This window comes from Oncorhynchus gorbuscha, linkage group LG16 (assembly GCF_021184085.1).
Source record: "Oncorhynchus gorbuscha isolate QuinsamMale2020 ecotype Even-year linkage group LG16, OgorEven_v1.0, whole genome shotgun sequence".
In the NCBI taxonomy this organism is placed as follows: domain Eukaryota; kingdom Metazoa; phylum Chordata; class Actinopteri; order Salmoniformes; family Salmonidae; genus Oncorhynchus; species Oncorhynchus gorbuscha.
The window spans coordinates 85,452,993-85,471,604 of record NC_060188.1 but is presented as its reverse complement, the minus strand read 5'-3'; the positions used below and the strand labels follow the sequence as shown (position 1 = coordinate 85,471,604).

Below are 18,612 nucleotides of genomic sequence, written 5' to 3'. Positions count from 1 at the left end.
CATCGTCATTACTACTGCCTTCAGCATTACTACTACCTTCAGCATTACTACTACCTTCAGCATTACTACTACCTTCAGCATTACTACTGGTTGCGTAGAGGAGTGGTTGCGTAGAGGAGTGGTTGCGTAGAGGAGTGGTTGCGTAGAGGAGTGGTTGCGTAGAGGAGTGGTTGCGTAGAGGAGTGGTTGCGTAGAGGAGTGGTTGCGTAGAGGAGTGGTTGCGTAGAGGAGTGGTTGCGTAGAGGAGTGGTTGCGTAGAGGAGTGGTTGCGTAGAGGAGTGGTTGCGTAGAGGAGTGGTTGCGTAGAGGAGTGGTTGCGTAGAGGAGTGGTTGCGTAGAGGAGTGGTTGCGTAGAGGAGGCGGCGTAGAGGAGAGGAGGCGGCGTAGAGGAGAGGAGGCGGCGTAGAGGAGAGGAGGCGGCGTAGAGGAGAGGAGGCGGCGTAGAGGAGAGGAGGCGGCGTAGAGGAGAGGAGGCGGCGTAGAGGAGAGGAGGCGGCGTAGAGGAGAGGAGGCGGCGTAGAGGAGAGGAGGCGGCGTAGAGGAGAGGAGGCGGCGTAGAGGAGAGGAGGCGGCGTAGAGGAGAGGAGGCGGCGTAGAGGAGAGGAGAGGAGGAGGCGGCGGCGTAGAGGAGAGGAGGCGGCGTGAGAGGAGGCGGCGGCGTAGAGGAGAGGAGGAGGGGGCGGCGCGAGGGAGAGGAGGAGGCGGCGGCGTAGAGGAGAGGAGGAGGCGGCGGCGTAGAGGAGAGGAGGAGGCGGCGGCGTAGAGGAGAGGAGGAGGCGGCGGCGTAGAGGAGAGGAGGAGGCGGCGGCGTAGAGGGAGAGGAGTGGTGGCGGCGTAGAGGGGAGGAGTGGTGGCGGCGGCGTGGAGTGGTGGCGGGTAGAGGAGAGGAGTGGTGGCGTAGAGGCGAGGGCAGTAAATTAAATGAAGACCTAAAACCTGGTTGGCACATTGCTGGTTATCATCAGTTAACTCCTCTACACCACCACTCCTTTCCAGGGGTCATGAGAATGATTAGAAGTTAATGGTTTAGGTTGGACTTCTAACCGTTATGTTCTGGTACCAAGTCTCACTGGCCGTTGACAGTTTTTACCCATGGAAAACTATCTGCCTTGTGTCTCTGCCTTGTGTCTCTGCCTTGTGTCTCTGCCTTGTGTCTCTGCCTTGTGTCTCTGCCTTGTGTCTCTGCCTTGTGTCTCTGCCTTGTGTCTCTGCCTTGTGTCTCTGCCTTGTGTCTCTGCCTTGTGTCTGTGCCTTGTGTCTCTGCCGTTTGTCTCTGTGTTTGTCTCTGTGTTTGTCTGATTACCTGCTGGACATTATGGGGTAAATGGTTGTTTCTCATTGTAACCCCTGTGAACGGAGCCGCTAGCTGTGTGGGTGGTTGGGGGTGTGGGTGTGTTGGTGGGTGGAGCTTACAGACCAGAGCGATTAAGGGGCAATGCTGCCTGTTCTGCCCACTGGTGTCACCACAGTGACGTTTTTCTCAACTCAGGCCTTGGGTTGCGGTAGTTCTCGCCCTGTCAACTAAATGACATGAATGAGTCATTTTGATTATTGGTTGGAATAGGCTATTAAAATAGTATTATACACAACACAATGGAAGGTGTTGATGACTGAACTTTGACCTCTTTGTGTTTCCAGGGAGAGATTCCCCACACATCCTGAGACTATTCCTGTGATCCTGGGCTGCAGAGGGACAGGAGGGCAGAGTAGCACAAGGTAATGATCACGTGACAGGGTCACTATGCTTCCCTGACTACTGTAACTGGGCTAGTAACACAGTCCGCTGGTCTTGGACAGGATCGGTGTTACATGGTGATAACCTGAATGTCCTTCACCTATTTCCAATGGGAATTGGCTTCTTGTCATTTTTTATATTCTACACTGAACAAAAATATAAACAAAACATTCAACAATTTCAAAGATTTCGCTAAATTACAGTTAATATAAGGAAATCAGTCTATTTAAATACATTTGTTAGGCCCTAATCTATGGATTTCACATGATCTGGGAATACAGATATGCATCTGTTGGTCACAGATACCTTTACAAAAAGGTAGGGGCCTGGATCAGGAAACCAGTCAGTATCTGGTGTGACCACCGTTTACCTCATGCAGCGCGACACATCTTCTTCACATAGAGTTGATCAGGCTGTTGATTATGGCCTGGGGCTGTGCATTACCATGCTTAAACATGAGATGATGGCGGTGGTTTAAATTGTGTTCATTGTCAGTAGCTTATGCCTGCCCACAGTTTCATCAGCTGTCCGGGTGGCTGGTCTCAGACGATCCCGCAGGTGAAGAAGCCGGATGTGGAGGTCCTGGGCTGGCGTGGTTACATGTGGTCTGTGGTTGTGACGTCTGTTAGATGTATTGCCATATTCTTTAAAATTACATTGGAGGCAGATTTTGGTACAGAAATTAACATTCCATTTTCTGGCAACAGCTCTGGTGGACATTCCTGAAGACAGCATGCCAATTGCACACTCCCTCAAAAGTTGAGACATCTGTGGCATTGTGTTATGTGACAAAACTGCACATTTTAGAGTGGCCTTTTATTGTCCCCAGTACAAGGTGCACCTGTGTAATGATCATGCTGTTTAATCAGCTTCTTGATAAGCCACACCTGTCAAGTGGATGGATTATCTTGGTAAAGGAGAAATGCTCACTAACAGGGATGTAAACTAATTTGTGCAAAACATTTTGAGAGAAGGCAGACCGGGAGACCGTAAGGAGGGGTGAAGGAAACCAGGAGGGAGTCCCCTCAGTGAGGTGCATAATGCTGGGGGCTGGGAACACCGAGTGTCTCACTGGGAGTCATGCGGAAAACAAGTAGCACCCCGGTGTGTGTGTGTGTGTGTGTGTGTGTGTGTGTGTGTGTGTGTGTGTGTGTGTGTGCGTGTGTGTGAGCTCTCATGTTCTACCTCTGACTCAGCAGCAAGGCCACTGACCTTTCTGACCCCACCAGTCACACACATTCAAGTCACATACGCACACACACACACACGCATACACACCCACATTCAAGTCACACACACACCCACATTCAAGTCACATACACACACACACACACACCCACATTCAATTCACACACACACCCACATTCAATTCACACACACACCCACATTCAATTCACACACACACACCCACATTCAAGTCACATACACACACACACCCACATTCAAGTCACACACACACCCACATTCAAGTCACACACACACACGCAGACACACACACACACACACACACACACACACACACACACACACACACACACACACACACACACACACACACACACACACACACACACACCCCGGGACCACATTCAAGTCACACACACCCATTCAAGTCACACACACCACATTATTCAAGTCACACACACACACACATTATATTATTCAAGTCACACACACACACACACACCCACATTCACACACACACACACACCCACATTCAAGTCACACACACACACACACACCCACATTCAAGTCACACACACACACACACACCCACATTCAAGTCACACACACACACCCACATTCAAGTCACCACATTCAAGTCACATACACACACACACACACACACACACACACACACACACACACACACACACACACACACACACACACACACACACACACACACACACACACACACACACACACATTCAAGTCACATATACATACACACACACACACACAACCACATTCAAGTCACACCCACATTCAAGTCACATATACACACTGTGTGTGTGTGTGTGTGTGTGTGTGTGTGTGTGTGTGTGTGTGTGTGTGTGTGTGTGTGTGTGTGTGTGTGTGTGTGAACTCTCATGTTCTACCTCTGACTCAGCAGCAAGGCCACTGACCTTTCTGACCCCACCAGTCACACACATATACACACACACCCACATTCAAGTCACACACACACCCACATTCAAGTCACATATACACACACACACACCCACACACACACACTCACACACATTCACACACATTCAAGTCGCACACACATTCAAGTCACACACACACACATTCAAGTCACATATATACACACACTGAGTGGATCAAACATGTGTGGTCCTTAATTGACCATATTAGATTTTACTCTACAAGAAAATTAGACAACCGATTTAGCCCAAACATAACACACACACATTTTTCATTTGTTTGTTATTTAGAAGATTCTCTTATCCAGAGCAGTTTACAGTAGTGAGAGCATACATTTTCATTCGTACTTGTCCCTGTGGGCATTGAACCCACAACCCTGGCATTGCAAGTGCTGTGCTCTACCAACTGAGCTACACGGGGCCCATTAGTCACGTTCATGAGAAGTAGCCCACAATGCATTGGGTTTTAACATAGCCTTCTGTCGTCTCTCAATAAGGATGCAGTTTCGATATTAAATGATGCATCGGTCTGTGACATGTTTATGCTTTTCAGGAACAAATGAGTTTTGTTCTCCATCGTTAGTGTTTACCAAGCAGTGTGTCAGTCAGTCAGAGCACCAGCCTTTGAGTGTGTGTGTGTGTGTCTGCAGATAACCTAGCAGTTAACCGAAGGTCGCTGGTTTGAATCCCGCCACCAAAATCTGTCTGTGCCCTTGAGCAAGCTGTTTAACCCTAATTGCGCCTGTAAGTCACTCTGTATCAGAATGTCTGCTAAAATGTGTAAATGTTTATGTCTTGTACAGCAGCCAAAGAAAAGTTTGAAGACCTGAGTGTGGTAGGTAATAATGTGCAACTAAGTATTAAACTTTGATAAGATAACAGCATGGGATCCATTTTGGATATCTCACCTCAAATGACACCCCAATCACACTATGTAGGGAGATTTTGACCAGACCCCATAGGGCCCTGGTCAACAGACCCCATAGAGCCCTGGTCAATAGACCCCATAGGGCCCTGGTCAATAGACCCCATAGGGCCCTGGTCAATAGACCCCATAGGGCCCTGGTCAATAGACCACATAGGGCCCTGGTCAATAGACCCCATAGTGTTGCTGCACAGCTATTTTCAGGTCTCTCCAGAGCTGTATTTATTTATTTAATCCCTTTTAGAATCCCTTTTAATCCATTTGAGAATAAGGCTGTAATGTAACAAAATGTGGTTCAAGTCAAGGGGTCTGAATACTTTCCGAAGGCACTGTATATAGTAAACGATAGAATTCAGTTTGAGTCGTCAGGCAACTGAACAGGTGCTGCTCATGATTTCAAATCAAATCAAATTTTATTTATATAGCCCTTCGTACATCAGCTGATATCTCAGTGCTGTACAGAAACCCAGCCTAAAACCCCAAACAGCAAACAATGCAGGTGTAAAAGCACGGTTTTAGGCCTTCTCGCAAAAGGTAGAGCTGAAGCACAGAGAGTGGTTCTGCTAGGTTCAAATAGTATTTGTTCTCTTTCAAATATTTTGAACGTTTGCTTGAGCCTGCCTCGAGACAGAGTGCCACATGGGCAGGGTTTGCGCTTTTGGGACTATTCCATTGTTTCCGTTGTGCCAGAGCCAATCAAGCACAGCTAAAGTATTTCAAAGAAAATAAATATGGCCTGGTATTTGAACCTTGGTCTCCCTCAGCCAGGACAGAGCTGAAGCAGAGGGAAGATAGACCAGACTCTGTCTAGCTCTCTGTCTCTGTCTAGCTCTCTGCTCTGTCTAGCTCTCTGTCTCTGTCTAGCTCTCTGTCTCTGTCTAGCTCTCTGTCTCTGTCTAGCTCTCTGTCTCTGTCTAGCTCTCTGTCTCTGTCTAGCTCTCTGTCTCTGTCTAGCTCTCTGTCTCTGTCTAGCTCTCTGTCTCTGTCTAGCTCTCTGTCTCTGTCTAGCTCTCTGTCTCTGTCTAGCTCTCTCTCTCTGTCTAGCTCTCTCTCTCTGTCTAGCTCTCTCTCTCTGTCTAGCTCTCTGTCTCTGTCTAGCTCTCTGTCTCTCTGTCTCTCTCGGTCTCTGTCTCTCGGTCTCTGTCTAGCTCTCGGTCTCTGTCTAGCTCTCGGTCTCTGTCTAGCTCTCGGTCTCTGTCTAGCTCTCGGTCTCTGTCTAGCTCTCGGTCTCTGTCTAGCTCTCGGTCTCTGTCTCTCGGTCTCTGTCTAGCTCTCGGTCTCTGTCTAGCTCTCTCTGTCTAGTCTCTGTCTAGCTCTCGGTCTCTGTCTAGCTCTCGGTCTCTGTCTAGCTCTCGGTCTCTGTCTAGCTCTCGCTCTGTCTAGCTCTCGGTCTCTGTCTAGCTCTCGGTCTCTGTCTAGCTCTCGGTCTCTGTCTAGCTCTCGGTCTCTGTCTAGCTCTCGGTCTCTGTCTAGCTCTCGGTCTCTGTCTAGCTCTCGGTCTCTGTCTAGCTCTCGGTCTCTGTCTAGCTCTCGGTCTCTGTCTAGCTCTCGGTCTCTGTCTAGCTCTCGGTCTCTGTCTAGCTCTCGCTCTCTGTCTAGCTCTCGCTCTCTGTCTAGCTCTCTCTCTGTCTAGCTCTCGCTCTCTGTCTAGCTCTCGCTCTCTGTCTAGCTCTCGCTCTCTGTCTAGCTCTCGCTCTCTGTCTAGCTCTCGCTCTCTGTCTAGCTCTCGCTCTCTGTCTAGCTCTCGCTCTCTGTCTAGCTCTCTAGCTCTCTGTCTAGCTCTCGCTCTCTGTCTAGCTCTCGCTCTCTGTCTAGCTCTCGCTCTCTGTCTAGCTCTCGCTCTCTGTCTAGCTCTCGCTCTCTGTCTAGCTCTCGCTCTCTGTCTAGCTCTCGCTCTCTGTCTAGTCTAGCTCTCTCTCGCTCTCTGTCTAGCTCTCGCTCTCTGTCTAGCTCTCGCTCTCTGTCTAGCTCTCGCTCTCTGTCTAGCTCTCGCTCTCTGTCTAGCTCTCGCTCTCTGTCTAGCTCTCGCTCTCTGTCTAGCTCTCGCTCTCTGTCTAGCTCTCGCTCTCTGTCTAGCTCTCGCTCTCTGTCTAGCTCTCGCTCTGTCTAGCTCTCGCTCTCTGTGTCTAGCTCTCGCTCTCTGTCTAGCTCTCGCTCTCTGTCTAGCTCTCGCTCTCTGTCTAGCTCTCGCTCTCTGTCTAGCTCTCGCTCTCTGTCTAGCTCTCTAGCTCTCTGTCTAGCTCTCTGTCTAGCTCTCTCTGTCTAGCTCGCTCTCTGTCTAGCTCTCGCTCTCTGTCTAGCTCTCGCTCTCTGTCTAGCTCTCGCTCTCTGTCTAGCTCTGTCTAGCTCTCTGTCTAGCTCTCGCTCTCTGTCTAGCTCTCGCTCTCTGTCTAGCTCTCGCTCTCTAGCTCTCTCTCTAGCTCTCTGTCTAGCTCTCGCTCTCTGTCTAGCTCTCTGTCTAGCTCTCTCTGTCTAGCTCTCGCTCTCTGTCTAGCTCTCGCTCTCTGTCTAGCTCTCGCTCTCTGTCTAGCTCTCGCTCTCTGTCTAGCTCTCTGTCTAGCTCTCTCGCTCTCTGTCTAGCTCTCGCTCTGTCTAGCTCTCTGTCTAGCTCTCGCTCTCTGTCTAGCTCTCGCTCTCTGTCTAGCTCTCTCTGTCTCTCTGTCTAGCTCTGTCTCTGTCTAGCTCTCGCTCTGTCTAGCTCTCGCTCTCTCTAGCTCTCGCTCTCTGTCTAGCTCTCTGTCTCTCTGTCTAGCTCTCGCTCTCTGTCTAGCTCTCGCTCTCTGTCTAGCTCTCGCTCTCTGTCTAGCTCTCGCTCTCTGTCTAGCTCTCGCTCTCTGTCTAGCTCTCGCTCTCTGTCTAGCTCTCGCTCTCTGTCTAGCTCTCTCTGTCTAGCTCTCTCTGTCTAGCTCTCGCTCTCTAGCTCTCTGTCTAGCTCTCTCTGTCTAGCTCTCGCTCTCTGTCTAGCTCTCGCTCTCTGTCTAGCTCTCTCTCTGTCTAGCTCTCGCTCTCTGTCTAGCTCTGTCTAGCTCTCTGTCTAGCTCTCGCTCTCTGTCTAGCTCTGTCTAGCTCTCGCTGTCTAGCTCTCGCTCTCTGTCTAGCTCTCGCTCTCTGTCTAGCTCTCGCTCTGTCTAGCTCTCGCTCTAGCTCTCGCTCTGTCTAGCTCTCGCTCTCTGTCTAGCTCTCGCTCTCTGTCTAGCTCTCGCTCTGTCTAGCTCTCGCTCTCTGTCTAGCTCTCGCTCTGTAGCTCTCTGTCTCTCTCGCTCTCTGTCTAGCTCTCGCTCTCTGTCTAGCTCTGTCTAGCTCTCTGCTCTCTGTCTAGCTCTCTGTCTCTGTCTAGCTCTCGCTCTCTGTCTCTCGCTCTCTGTCTAGCTCTCGCTCTCTGTCTAGCTCTCGCTCTCTGTCTAGCTCTCTGCTCTCTGTCTAGCTCTCGCTCTCTGTCTAGCTCTCGCTCTCTGTCTAGCTCTCGCTCTCTGTCTAGCTCTCGCTCTCTGTCTAGCTCTCGCTCTCTGTCTAGCTCTCGCTCTCTGTCTAGCTCTCGCTCTCTGTCTAGCTCTCGCTCTCTGTCTAGCTCTCTGTCTAGCTCTCTGTCTAGCTCTCGCTCTCTGTCTAGCTCTCGCTCTCTGTCTAGCTCTCGCTCTGTCTAGCTCTAGCTCTCTGTCTAGCTCTCGCTCTCTGTCTAGCTCTCGCTCTCTGTCTAGCTCTCGCTCTCTGTCTAGCTCTGTCTCTGTCTAGCTCTCGCTCTCTGTCTAGCTCTCGCTCTCTGTCTAGCTCTCGCTCTCTGTCTAGCTCTCGCTCTCTGTCTAGCTCTCTCTCTGTCTAGCTCTGTCTAGCTCTCTGTCTAGCTCTCGCTCTCTGTCTAGCTCTCTGTCTAGCTCTGTCTCTGTCTAGCTCTCGCTCTCTGTCTAGCTCTCGCTGTCTAGCTCTCTGTCTAGCTCTCGCTCTGTCTAGCTCTCGCTCTCTGTCTAGCTCTCGCTCTCTGTCTAGCTCTCGCTCTCTGTCTAGCTCTCGCTCTCTGTCTAGCTCTCGCTCTCTGTCTAGCTCTCGCTCTCTGTCTAGCTCTCTCTGTCTAGCTCTCGCTCTGTCTGTCTAGCTCTCTGTCTCTGTCTAGCTCTCTGTCTCTGTCTAGCTCTCTGTCTCTGTCTAGCTCTCTGTCTCTGTCTCTGTCTAGCTCTCTGTCTCTGTCTAGCTCTCTCTCTGTCTAGCTCTCTCTCTGTCTAGCTCTCTGTCTCTGTCTAGCTCTCTCTGTCTAGCTCTGTCTAGCTCTCTCTGTCTAGCTCTCGTCTCTGTCTAGCTCTGTCTCTGTCTAGCTCTGTCTCTGTCTAGTCTAGTCTCTGTCTAGCTCTGTCTCTGTCTAGCTCTCTGTCTCTCTGTCTCTGTCTAGCTCTCTGTCTAGCTCTCTGTCTCTGTCTAGCTCTCTGTCTAGCTCTCTGTCTCTGTCTAGCTCTCTGTCTCTGTCTGCTCTCTGTCTAGCTCTCTCTGTCTCTGTCTAGCTCTCTGTCTCTGTCTAGCTCTCTCTGTCTAGCTCTCTCTGTCTAGCTCTCTGTCTCTCTGTCTAGCTCTCTCTCTGTCTAGCTCTCTCTCTCTGTCTAGCTCTCTGTCTCTGTCTAGCTCTCTGTCTAGCTCTGTCTAGCTCTCTCTGTCTAGCTCTAGCTCTCGCTCTCTAGCTCTCTCTCTGTCTAGCTCTCTCTCTGTCTAGCTCTCTGTCTCTCTGTCTCTGCTCTCTGTCTCTGTCTAGCTCTCTGTCTCTGTCTAGCTCTCTGTCTCTGTCTAGCTCTCTGTCTCTGTCTAGCTCTCTGTCTCTGTCTAGCTCTCTGTCTCTCTGTCTAGCTCTCTGTCTCTGTCTAGCTCTCTGTCTCTGTCTAGCTCTCTGTCTCTGTCTCTCTCTGTCTCTGTCTAGCTCTCTCTCTCTGTCTAGCTCTCTCTCTCTGTCTAGCTCTCTGTCTCTGTCTGTCTAGCTCTCTGTCTGTCTCTGTCTGTCTGTCTAGCTCTCTGTCTCTCTGTCTAGCTCTCTGTCTCTGCTCTCTCTCTCTGTCTAGCTCTCTGTCTCTGTCTAGCTCTCTGTCTCTGTCTAGCTCTGTCTCTGTCTAGCTCTGTCTCTGTCTAGCTCTCTCTGTCTAGCTCTCTCTGTCTAGCTCTCTGTCTCTGTCTAGCTCTCTCTCTGTCTAGCTCTCTGTCTCTGTCTCTGTCTAGCTCTCTGTCTAGCTCTCTGTCTCTCTGTCTAGCTCTCTGTCTCTGTCTAGCTCTCTGTCTAGCTCTCTCTCTCTGTCTAGCTCTCTGTCTCTGTCTAGCTCTCTGTCTCTGTCTAGCTCTCTGTCTCTGTCTAGCTCTGTCTCTGTCTAGCTCTGTCTCTGTCTAGCTCTCTGTCTCTGTCTAGCTCTCTCTGTCTAGCTCTGTCTCTGTCTAGCTCTCTGTCTCTGTCTAGCTCTCTGTCTCTGTCTAGCTCTCTCTCTGTCTAGCTCTCTGTCTCTGTCTAGCTCTCTGTCTCTGTCTAGCTCTCTGTCTAGCTCTCTGTCTAGCTCTCTCTGTCTAGCTCTCTGTCTAGCTCTCTCTCTGTCTAGCTCTCTGTCTAGCTCTGTCTCTGCTCTGTCTAGCTCTCTGTCTAGCTCTCTGTCTCTGTCTAGCTCTCTGTCTGTCTCTGTCTAGCTCTCTGTCTCTGTCTAGCTCTCTCTCTGTCTAGCTCTCTGTCTAGCTCTCTCTCTCTGTCTAGCTCTCTGTCTAGCTCTCTGTCTAGCTAGCTCTCTGTCTCTGTCTAGCTCTCTGTCTCTGTCTAGCTCTCTGTCTCTGTCTAGCTCTCTGTCTAGCTCTCTGTCTCTGTCTAGCTCTCTCTCTGTCTAGCTCTCTGTCTCTGTCTAGCTCTCTGTCTCTGTCTAGCTCTCTGTCTAGCTCTCTGTCTCTCTCTCTGTCTAGCTCTGTCTAGCTCTCTGTCTAGCTCTCTGTCTCTGTCTAGCTCTGTCTGTCTCTGTCTAGCTCTGTCTAGCTCTCTGTCTCTGTCTAGCTCTGTCTCTGTCTAGCTCTCTGTCTAGCTCTCTGTCTAGCTCTCTGTCTCTGTCTAGCTCTCTGTCTGTCTAGCTCTCTGTCTCTGTCTAGCTCTCTGTCTCTGTCTAGCTCTCTGTCTAGCTCTCTGTCTGTCTAGCTCTCTGTCTAGCTCTGTCTCTGTCTCTCTGTCTAGCTCTGTCTCTCTCTGTCTAGCTCTCTGTCTGTCTAGCTCTCTGTCTCTGTCTAGCTCTGTCTCTGTCTAGCTCTCTGTCTAGCTCTCTGTCTCTCTGTCTAGCTCTCTGTCTCTGTCTAGCTCTCTGTCTAGCTCTCTGTCTAGCTCTCTGTCTCTGTCTAGCTCTCTGTCTAGCTCTCTGTCTAGCTCTCTGTCTCTGTCTAGCTCTCTGTCTCTGTCTAGCTCTCTGTCTCTGTCTAGCTCTCTGTCTCTGTCTAGCTCTCTGTCTCTCTCTGTCTAGCTCTCTGTCTCTGTCTAGCTCTCTGTCTAGCTCTCTGCTCTCTAGCTCTCTGTCTAGCTCTCTGCTCTCTGTCTAGCTCTGTCTGTCTCTCTGTCTCTGTCTAGCTCTCTCTGTCTCTGTCTAGCTCTCTGTCTAGCTCTCTGTCTAGCTCTCTCTAGTCTCTGTCTAGCTCTCTGTCTCTGTCTAGCTCTCTGTCTAGCTCTCTGTCTAGCTCTCTCTCTAGCTCTCTCTCTGTCTAGCTCTCTGTCTCTGTCTAGCTCTCTGTCTCTGTCTAGCTCTCTGTCTAGCTCTCTGTCTAGCTCTCTGTCTAGCTCTCTGTCTAGCTCTCTGTCTCTGTCTGTCTAGCTCTCTGTCTAGCTCTCTGTCTAGCTCTCTCTGTCTAGCTCTCTGTCTCTCTGTCTAGCTCTCTGTCTCTGTCTAGCTCTCTGTCTCTGTCTAGCTCTCTGTCTCTGTCTAGCTCTCTGTCTAGCTCTCTGTCTCTGTCTAGCTCTCTGTCTAGCTCTGTCTCTGCTCTCTGTCTAGCTCTCTGTCTGTCTCTGTCTAGCTCTCTGTCTCTGTCTAGCTCTCTCTCTGTCTCTGTCTAGCTCTCTGTCTAGCTCTCTGTCTCTGTCTAGCTCTCTGTCTCTGTCTAGCTCTCTGTCTGTCTAGCTCTCTGCTCTCTGTCTAGCTCTCTCTCTCTGTCTAGCTCTCTGTCTCTGTCTAGCTCTCTAGCTCTCTGTCTAGCTCTCTCTGTCTAGCTCTCTGTCTCTGTCTAGCTCTGTCTCTGTCTAGCTCTCTGTCTCTGTCTAGCTCTCTGTCTCTCTCTGTCTAGCTCTCTGTCTAGCTCTCTGTCTAGCTCTCTGTCTAGCTCTCTGTCTAGCTCTCTGTCTAGCTCTCTGTCTAGCTCTCTAGCTCTCTGTCTAGCTCTCTGTCTCTCTGTCTAGCTCTCTCTGTCTCTGTCTAGCTCTGTCTCTCTAGTCTCTGTCTAGCTCTCTGTCTAGCTCTCTGCTCTCTGTCTGTCTAGCTCTCTGTCTCTGTCTCTCTCTGTCTCTGTCTAGCTCTCTGTCTCTGTCTAGCTCTCTGTCTGTCTAGCTCTCTGTCTCTCTCTGTCTAGCTCTCTCTAGCTCTCTGTCTAGCTCTCTGTCTCTGTCTAGCTCTCTGTCTCTGTCTAGCTCTCTGTCTCTGTCTAGCTCTCTGTCTAGCTCTCTGTCTAGCTCTCTGTCTCTCTGTCTAGCTCTCTCTGTCTAGCTCTGTCTCTGTCTAGCTCTCTGTCTAGCTCTGTCTCTGTCTAGCTCTCTGTCTCTGTCTAGCTCTCTCTGTCTAGCTCTCTGTCTCTGTCTAGCTCTCTGTCTGTCTCTCTCTGTCTCTGTCTAGCTCTCTGTCTCTGTCTAGCTCTCTGTCTAGCTCTCTCTGTCTAGCTCTGTCTCTGTCTAGCTCTCTGTCTCTCTGTCTAGCTCTCTGTCTAGCTCTCTGTCTAGCTCTCTGTCTCTCTCTCTCTCTGTCTAGCTCTCTGTCTCTCTGTCTCTGTCTAGCTCTCTGTCTGTCTCTGTCTAGCTCTCTGTCTCTGTCTAGCTCTCTCTGTCTAGCTCTCTCTGTCTCTGTCTAGCTGTCTAGTCTCTGTCTAGCTCTCTGTCTCTGTCTAGCTCTCTGTCTAGCTCTCTGTCTAGCTCTCTCTCTGTCTAGCTCTCTGTCTCTGTCTAGCTCTCTGTCTAGCTCTCTGTCTCTGTCTAGCTCTCTCGTCTCTCTCTCTGTCTAGCTCTCTCTAGCTCTCTGTCTAGCTCTCTGTCTAGCTCTCTGTCTAGCTCTCTGTCTCTCTCTGTCTAGCTCTCTGTCTCTCTGTCTAGCTCTCTGTCTCTGTCTAGCTCTCTGTCTCTCTCTGTCTAGCTCTAGCTCTCTGTCTAGCTCTCTGTCTCTGTCTCTCTGTCTAGCTCTCTGTCTAGCTCTCTGTCTCTGTCTAGCTCTCTGTCTCTGTCTCTCTGTCTCTGTCTCTGTCTAGCTCTCTGTCTAGCTCTCTGTCTCTAGCTCTCTCTGTCTAGCTCTCTCTGTCTAGCTCTCTGTCTCTGTCTAGCTCTCTGTCTAGCTCTCTGTCTGTCTAGTCTAGCTCTCTGTCTCTGTCTAGCTCTCTGTCTCTGTCTAGCTCTCTGTCTCTCTCTGTCTAGCTCTCTGTCTCTGTCTCTCTCTCTCTGTCTAGCTCTCTGTCTCTGTCTAGCTCTCTGTCTAGCTCTCTGTCTCTGTCTCTCTGTCTAGCTCTCTGTCTGTCTAGCTCTCTGTCTCTGTCTAGCTCTCTGTCTAGCTCTCTGTCTAGCTCTCTGTCTGTCTAGCTCTCTGTCTAGCTCTGTCTAGCTCTCTGCTCTCTGTCTAGCTCTCTGTCTAGCTCTCTGTCTAGCTCTCTCTCTCTGTCTAGCTCTCTCTCTGTCTAGCTCTCTCTGTCTAGCTCTCTCTGTCTAGCTCTCTGTCTCTGTCTAGCTCTCTGTCTCTCTCTGCTCTCTGTCTAGCTCTCTGTCTAGCTCTCTCTCTCTGTCTCTGTCTAGCTCTCTGTCTCTGTCTAGCTCTCTGTCTAGCTCTCTGTCTAGCTCTCTGTCTCTCTCTGTCTAGCTCTCTCTGTCTAGCTCTCTGTCTCTGTCTCTGTCTAGCTCTGTCTAGCTCTCTGTCTCTGTCTAGCTCTCTGTCTCTGTCTAGCTCTCTGTCTCTGTCTAGCTCTCTGTCTAGCTCTCTGTCTAGCTCTCTGTCTAGCTCTCGGTCTCTGTCTAGCTCTCTGTCTAGCTCTCTGTCTAGCTCTCTCTCTGTCTAGCTCTCTGTCTAGCTCTCTGTCTAGCTCTCTGTCTAGCTCTCTCTAGCTCTCTGTCTCTGTCTAGCTCTCTCTGTCTAGCTCTCTGTCTAGCTCTCTGTCTAGCTCTCTCTCTGTCTAGCTCTCTGTCTCTGTCTAGCTCTCTGTCTCTCTCTGTCTAGCTCTCTGTCTCTGTCTAGCTCTCTGTCTAGCTCTCTGTCTAGCTCTCTGTCTAGCTCTCTAGCTCTCTGTCTCTGTCTCTCTGTCTAGTCTCTCTCTGTCTAGCTCTCTGTCTAGCTCTCTGTCTAGCTCTCTGTCTAGCTCTCTGTCTAGCTCTCGGTCTGTCTAGCTCTCTGTCTCTGTCTAGCTCTCTGTCTAGCTCTCTGTCTAGCTCTCTGTCTAGCTCTCTGTCTAGCTCTCTGTCTAGCTCTCTCTCTGTCTCTCTCTGTCTCTGCTCTCTGTCTCTGTCTAGCTCTCTGTCTAGCTCTCTGTCTAGCTCTCTGCTCTCTGTCTAGCTGTCTCTCTCTGTCTAGCTCTCTGTCTAGCTCTCTGTCTAGCTCTCTGTCTAGCTCTCTGTCTCTGTCTAGCTCTCTGTCTGTCTCTGTCTAGCTCTCTGTCTCTGTCTAGCTCTCTCTCTGTCTAGCTCTCTGTCTCTGTCTAGCTCTCTCTCTCTGTCTAGCTCTCTGTCTCTGTCTAGCTCTCTCTCTCTGTCTAGCTCACTGTCTCTGTCTAGCTCTCTCTCTCTGTCTAGCTCACTGTCTCTGTCTAGCTCTCTGTCTCTGTCTAGCTCTCTCTCTCTGTCTAGCTCTCTCTCTCTGTCTAGCTCTCTCTCTCTCTGTCTAGCTCTCTGTCTAGCTGTCTAGCTCTCTCTCTCTGTCTAGCTCTCTCTCTCTGTCTAGCTCTCTCTCTCTGTCTAGCTCTCTCTCTCTCTGTCTAGCTCTCTGTCTCTGTCTAGCTCTCTCTCTCTGTCTAGCTCTCTGTCTCTGTCTAGCTCTCTGTTTCTCTGTCTAGCTCTCTGTCTCTCTCTGTCTAGCTCTCTGTCTCTGTCTCTGCTCTCTCTCTGTCTAGCTCTCTGTCTCTGTCTGTCTAGCTCTCTGTCTAGCTCTCTGTCTAGCTCTCTGTCTAGCTCTCTGTCTCTCTCTGTCTAGCTCTCTGTCTGCTCTCTGTCTAGCTCTCTCTGTCTAGCTCTCTGTCTCTCTCTCTGTCTAGCTCTGTCTCTGTCTAGCTCTCTGTCTAGCTCTGTCTCTGTCTAGCTCTCTGTCTAGCTCTCTGTCTCTGTCTAGCTCTCTCTCTGTCTAGCTCTCTGTCTAGCTCTCTGTCTAGCTCTCTGTCTAGCTCTCTGTCTCTGTCTAGCTCTCTCTCTCTCTGTCTAGCTCTCTGTCTAGCTCTCTGTCTAGCTCTGTCTCTGTCTAGCTCTCTCTGTCTAGCTCTCTGTCTAGCTCTCTGTCTCTGTCTGTCTAGCTCTCTGTCTCTGTCTAGCTCTCTGTCTAGCTCTCTGTCTAGCTCTCTGTCTAGCTCTCTGTCTCTGTCTAGCTCTCGGTCTCTGTCTAGCTCTCGGTCTCTGTCTAGCTCTCGGTCTCTGTCTAGCTCTCGGTCTCTGTCTAGCTCTCGGTCTCTGTCTAGCTCTCGGTCTCTCTCTGGTCTCTGTCTAGCTCTCGGTCTCTGTCTAGCTCTCGGTCTCTGTCTAGCTCTCGGTCTCTGTCTAGCTCTCGGTCTCTGTCTAGCTCTCGGTCTCTGTCTAGCTCTCGGTCTCTGTCTAGCTCTCGGTCTCTGTCTAGCTCTCGGTCTCTGTCTAGCTCTCGGTCTCTGTCTAGCTCTCTCTGTCTAGCTCTCTCTCTGTCTAGCTCTCTGTCTCTGTCTAGCTCTCTCTGTCTAGCTCTCTAGCTCTCTGTCTAGCTCTCTGTCTAGCTCTCTGTCTAGCTCTCTAGCTCTCTGTCTAGCTCTCTGTCTCTCTAGCTCTCTGTCTAGCTCTCTGTCTCTGTCTAGCTCTCTGTCTAGCTCTCTGTCTCTGTCTAGCTCTCTGTCTAGCTCTCTGTCTCTGTCTAGCTCTCTGTCTAGCTCTCTGTCTCTGTCTAGCTCTCTGTCTAGCTCTCTGTCTCTGTCTAGCTCTCTGTCTCTGTCTAGCTCTCTGTCTCTGTCTAGCTCTCTGTCTAGCTCTCTGTCTAGCTCTGTCTCTGTCTAGCTCTCTGTCTAGCTCTCTGTCTAGCTCTGTCTCTGTCTAGCTCTCTGTCTAGCTCTCTGTCTAGCTCTCTGTCTAGCTCTCTGTCTAGCTCTCTGTCTAGCTCTCTGTCTAGCTCTGTCTCTGTCTAGCTCTCTGTCTAGCTCTCTGTCTAGCTCTCTGTCTCTGTCTAGCTCTCTGTCTCTGTCTAGCTCTCTGTCTAGCTCTCTGTCTAGCTCTCTGTCTCTCTGTCTAGCTCTCTGTCTAGCTCTCTGTCTAGCTCTGTCTCTGTCTAGCTCTCTGTCTAGCTCTGTCTCTGTCTAGCTCTCTGTCTAGCTCTGTCTCTGTCTAGCTCTGTCTAGCTCTCTGTCTAGCTCTCTGTCTAGCTCTCTGTCTAGCTCTCTGTCTAGCTCTGTCTCTGTCTAGCTCTGTCTCTGTCTAGCTCTGTCTCTGTCTAGCTCTCTGTCTAGCTCTCTGTCTAGCTCTCTGTCTCTGTCTAGCTCTCTGTCTCTGTCTAGCTCTCTGTCTCTGTCTAGCTCTCTGTCTCTGTCTAGCTCTCTGTCTCTGTCTAGCTCTCTGTCTCTGTCTAGCTCTCTGTCTCTGTCTAGCTCTCTGTCTCTGTCTAGCTCTCTGTCTCTGTCTAGCTCTCTGTCTCTGTCTAGCTCTCTGTCTCTGTCTAGCTCTCTGTCTCTGTCTAGCTCTCTGTCTCTGTCTAGCTCTCTGTCTCTGTCTAGCTCTCTGTCTCTGTCTAGCTCTGTCTCTGTCTAGCTCTGTCTCTGTCTAGCTCTCTGTCTAGCTCTCTGTCTAGCTCTGTCTCTGTCTAGCTCTCTGTCTAGCTCTCTGTCTAGCTCTCTGTCTCTGTCTAGCTCTCTGTCTCTGTCTAGCTCTCTGTCTCTGTCTAGCTCTCTGTCTAGCTCTCTGTCTAGCTCTCGGTCTAGCTCTCTGTCTAGCTCTCTAGCTCTCTGTCTAGCTCTGTCTCTGTCTAGCTCTCTCTCTCTGTCTAGCTCTCTGTCTAGCTCTCTGTCTAGCTCTCTGTCTAGCTCTCTGTCTAGCTCTCTCTCTCTGTCTAGCTCTCTGTCTAGCTCTCTGTCTCTGTCTAGCTCTCTGTCTAGCTCTCTGTCTAGCTCTGTCTCTGTCTAGCTCTCTGTCTAGCTCTCTGTCTAGCTCTCTGTCTAGCTCTCTGTCTAGCTCTCTGTCTAGCTCTCGGTCTCTGTCTAGCTCTCGGTCTCTGTCTAGCTCTCGGTCTCTGTCTAGCTCTCGGTCTCTGTCTAGCTCTCGGTCTCTGTCTAGCTCTCGGTCTCTGTCTAGCTCTCGGTCTCTGTCTAGCTCTCGCTCTCTGTCTCGCTCTCGCTCTCTGTCTCGCTCTCTGTCTCGCTCTCTGTCTCGCTCTCTGTCTCGCTCTCTGTCTCGCTCTCTGTCTCGCTCTCTGTCTAGCTCTCTGTCTCGCTCTCTGTCTAGCTCTCTGTCTAGCTCTCTGTCTAGCTCTCTGTCTAGCTCTCTGTCTAGCTCTCTGTCTAGCTCTCTGTCTAGCTCTCTGTCTCTGTCTAGCTCTCTGTCTCTGTCTAGCTCTCTGTCTCTGTCTAGCTCTCTGTCTAGCTCTCTGTCTCTGTCTAGCTCTCTGTCTAGCTCTCTGTCTAGCTCTCTGTCTCTGTCTAGCTCTCTGTCTAGCTCTCTGTCTAGCTCTCTGTCTAGCTCTCTGTCTGTCTAGCTCTCTGTCTGTCTAGCTCTCTGTCTGTCTAGCTCTCTGTCTGTCTAGCTCTCTGTCTGTCTAGCTCTCTGTCTGTCTAGCTCTCTCTCTGTCTAGCTCTCTCTCTGTCTAGCTCTCTCTCTCTGTCTAGCTCTCTCTCTCTGTCTAGCTCTCTCTCTCTGTCTAGCTCTCTCTCTCTGTCTAGCTCTCTCTCTCTGTCTAGCTCTCTCTCTGTCTAGCTCTCTCTCTGTCTAGCTCTCTCTCTAGCTCTCTCTCTGTCTAGCTCTCTCTCTCTGTCTAGCTCTCTGTCTCTGTCTAGCTCTCTGTCTCTGTCTAGCTCTCTGTCTCTGTCTAGCTCTCTGTCTCTGTCTAGCTCTCTGTCTCTGTCTAGCTCTCTGTCTCTGTCTAGCTCTCTGTCTAGCTCTCTGTCTAGCTCTCTGTCTAGCTCTCTCTCTGTCTAGCTCTGTCTCTGTCTAGCTCTCTGTCTCTGTCTAGCTCTCTGTCTCTGTCTAGCTCTCTGTCTCTGTCTAGCTCTCTGTCTCTGTCTAGCTCTCTCTCTCTGTCTAGCTCTCTCTCTCTCTGTCTAGCTCTCTCTCTCTGTCTAGCTCTCTCTCTCTGTCTAGCTCTCTCTCTCTGTCTAGCTCTCTCTCTCTGTCTAGCTCTCTCTGTCTAGCTCTCTCTCTCTGTCTAGCTCTCTCTCTCTGTCTAGCTCTCTCTCTCTGTCTAGCTCTCTCTCTCTGTCTAGCTCTCTCTCTCTGTCTA

At 50.4% G+C, this 18,612-nt stretch overlaps 1 protein-coding gene across 8 annotated transcripts in view; it reads left to right on the top strand.

The window, feature by feature from the left end:
• LOC123999283 (spermatid perinuclear RNA-binding protein-like) overlaps positions 1-18,612 on the top strand; it is a 209,602-nt gene that overhangs the window by 61,337 nt on the left and 129,653 nt on the right. For 6 of the 8 annotated variants that reach the window (XM_046304886.1, XM_046304889.1, XM_046304893.1 and 3 more), the window contains one exon: positions 1,639-1,716. The exons of the other annotated variants lie outside the window; for them this stretch is intronic. The gene's annotated coding sequence lies outside the window, so the exon portion shown is untranslated. The remainder of the gene's footprint in view (positions 1-1,638; positions 1,717-18,612) is intronic. 8 annotated transcript variants of the gene reach the window in all.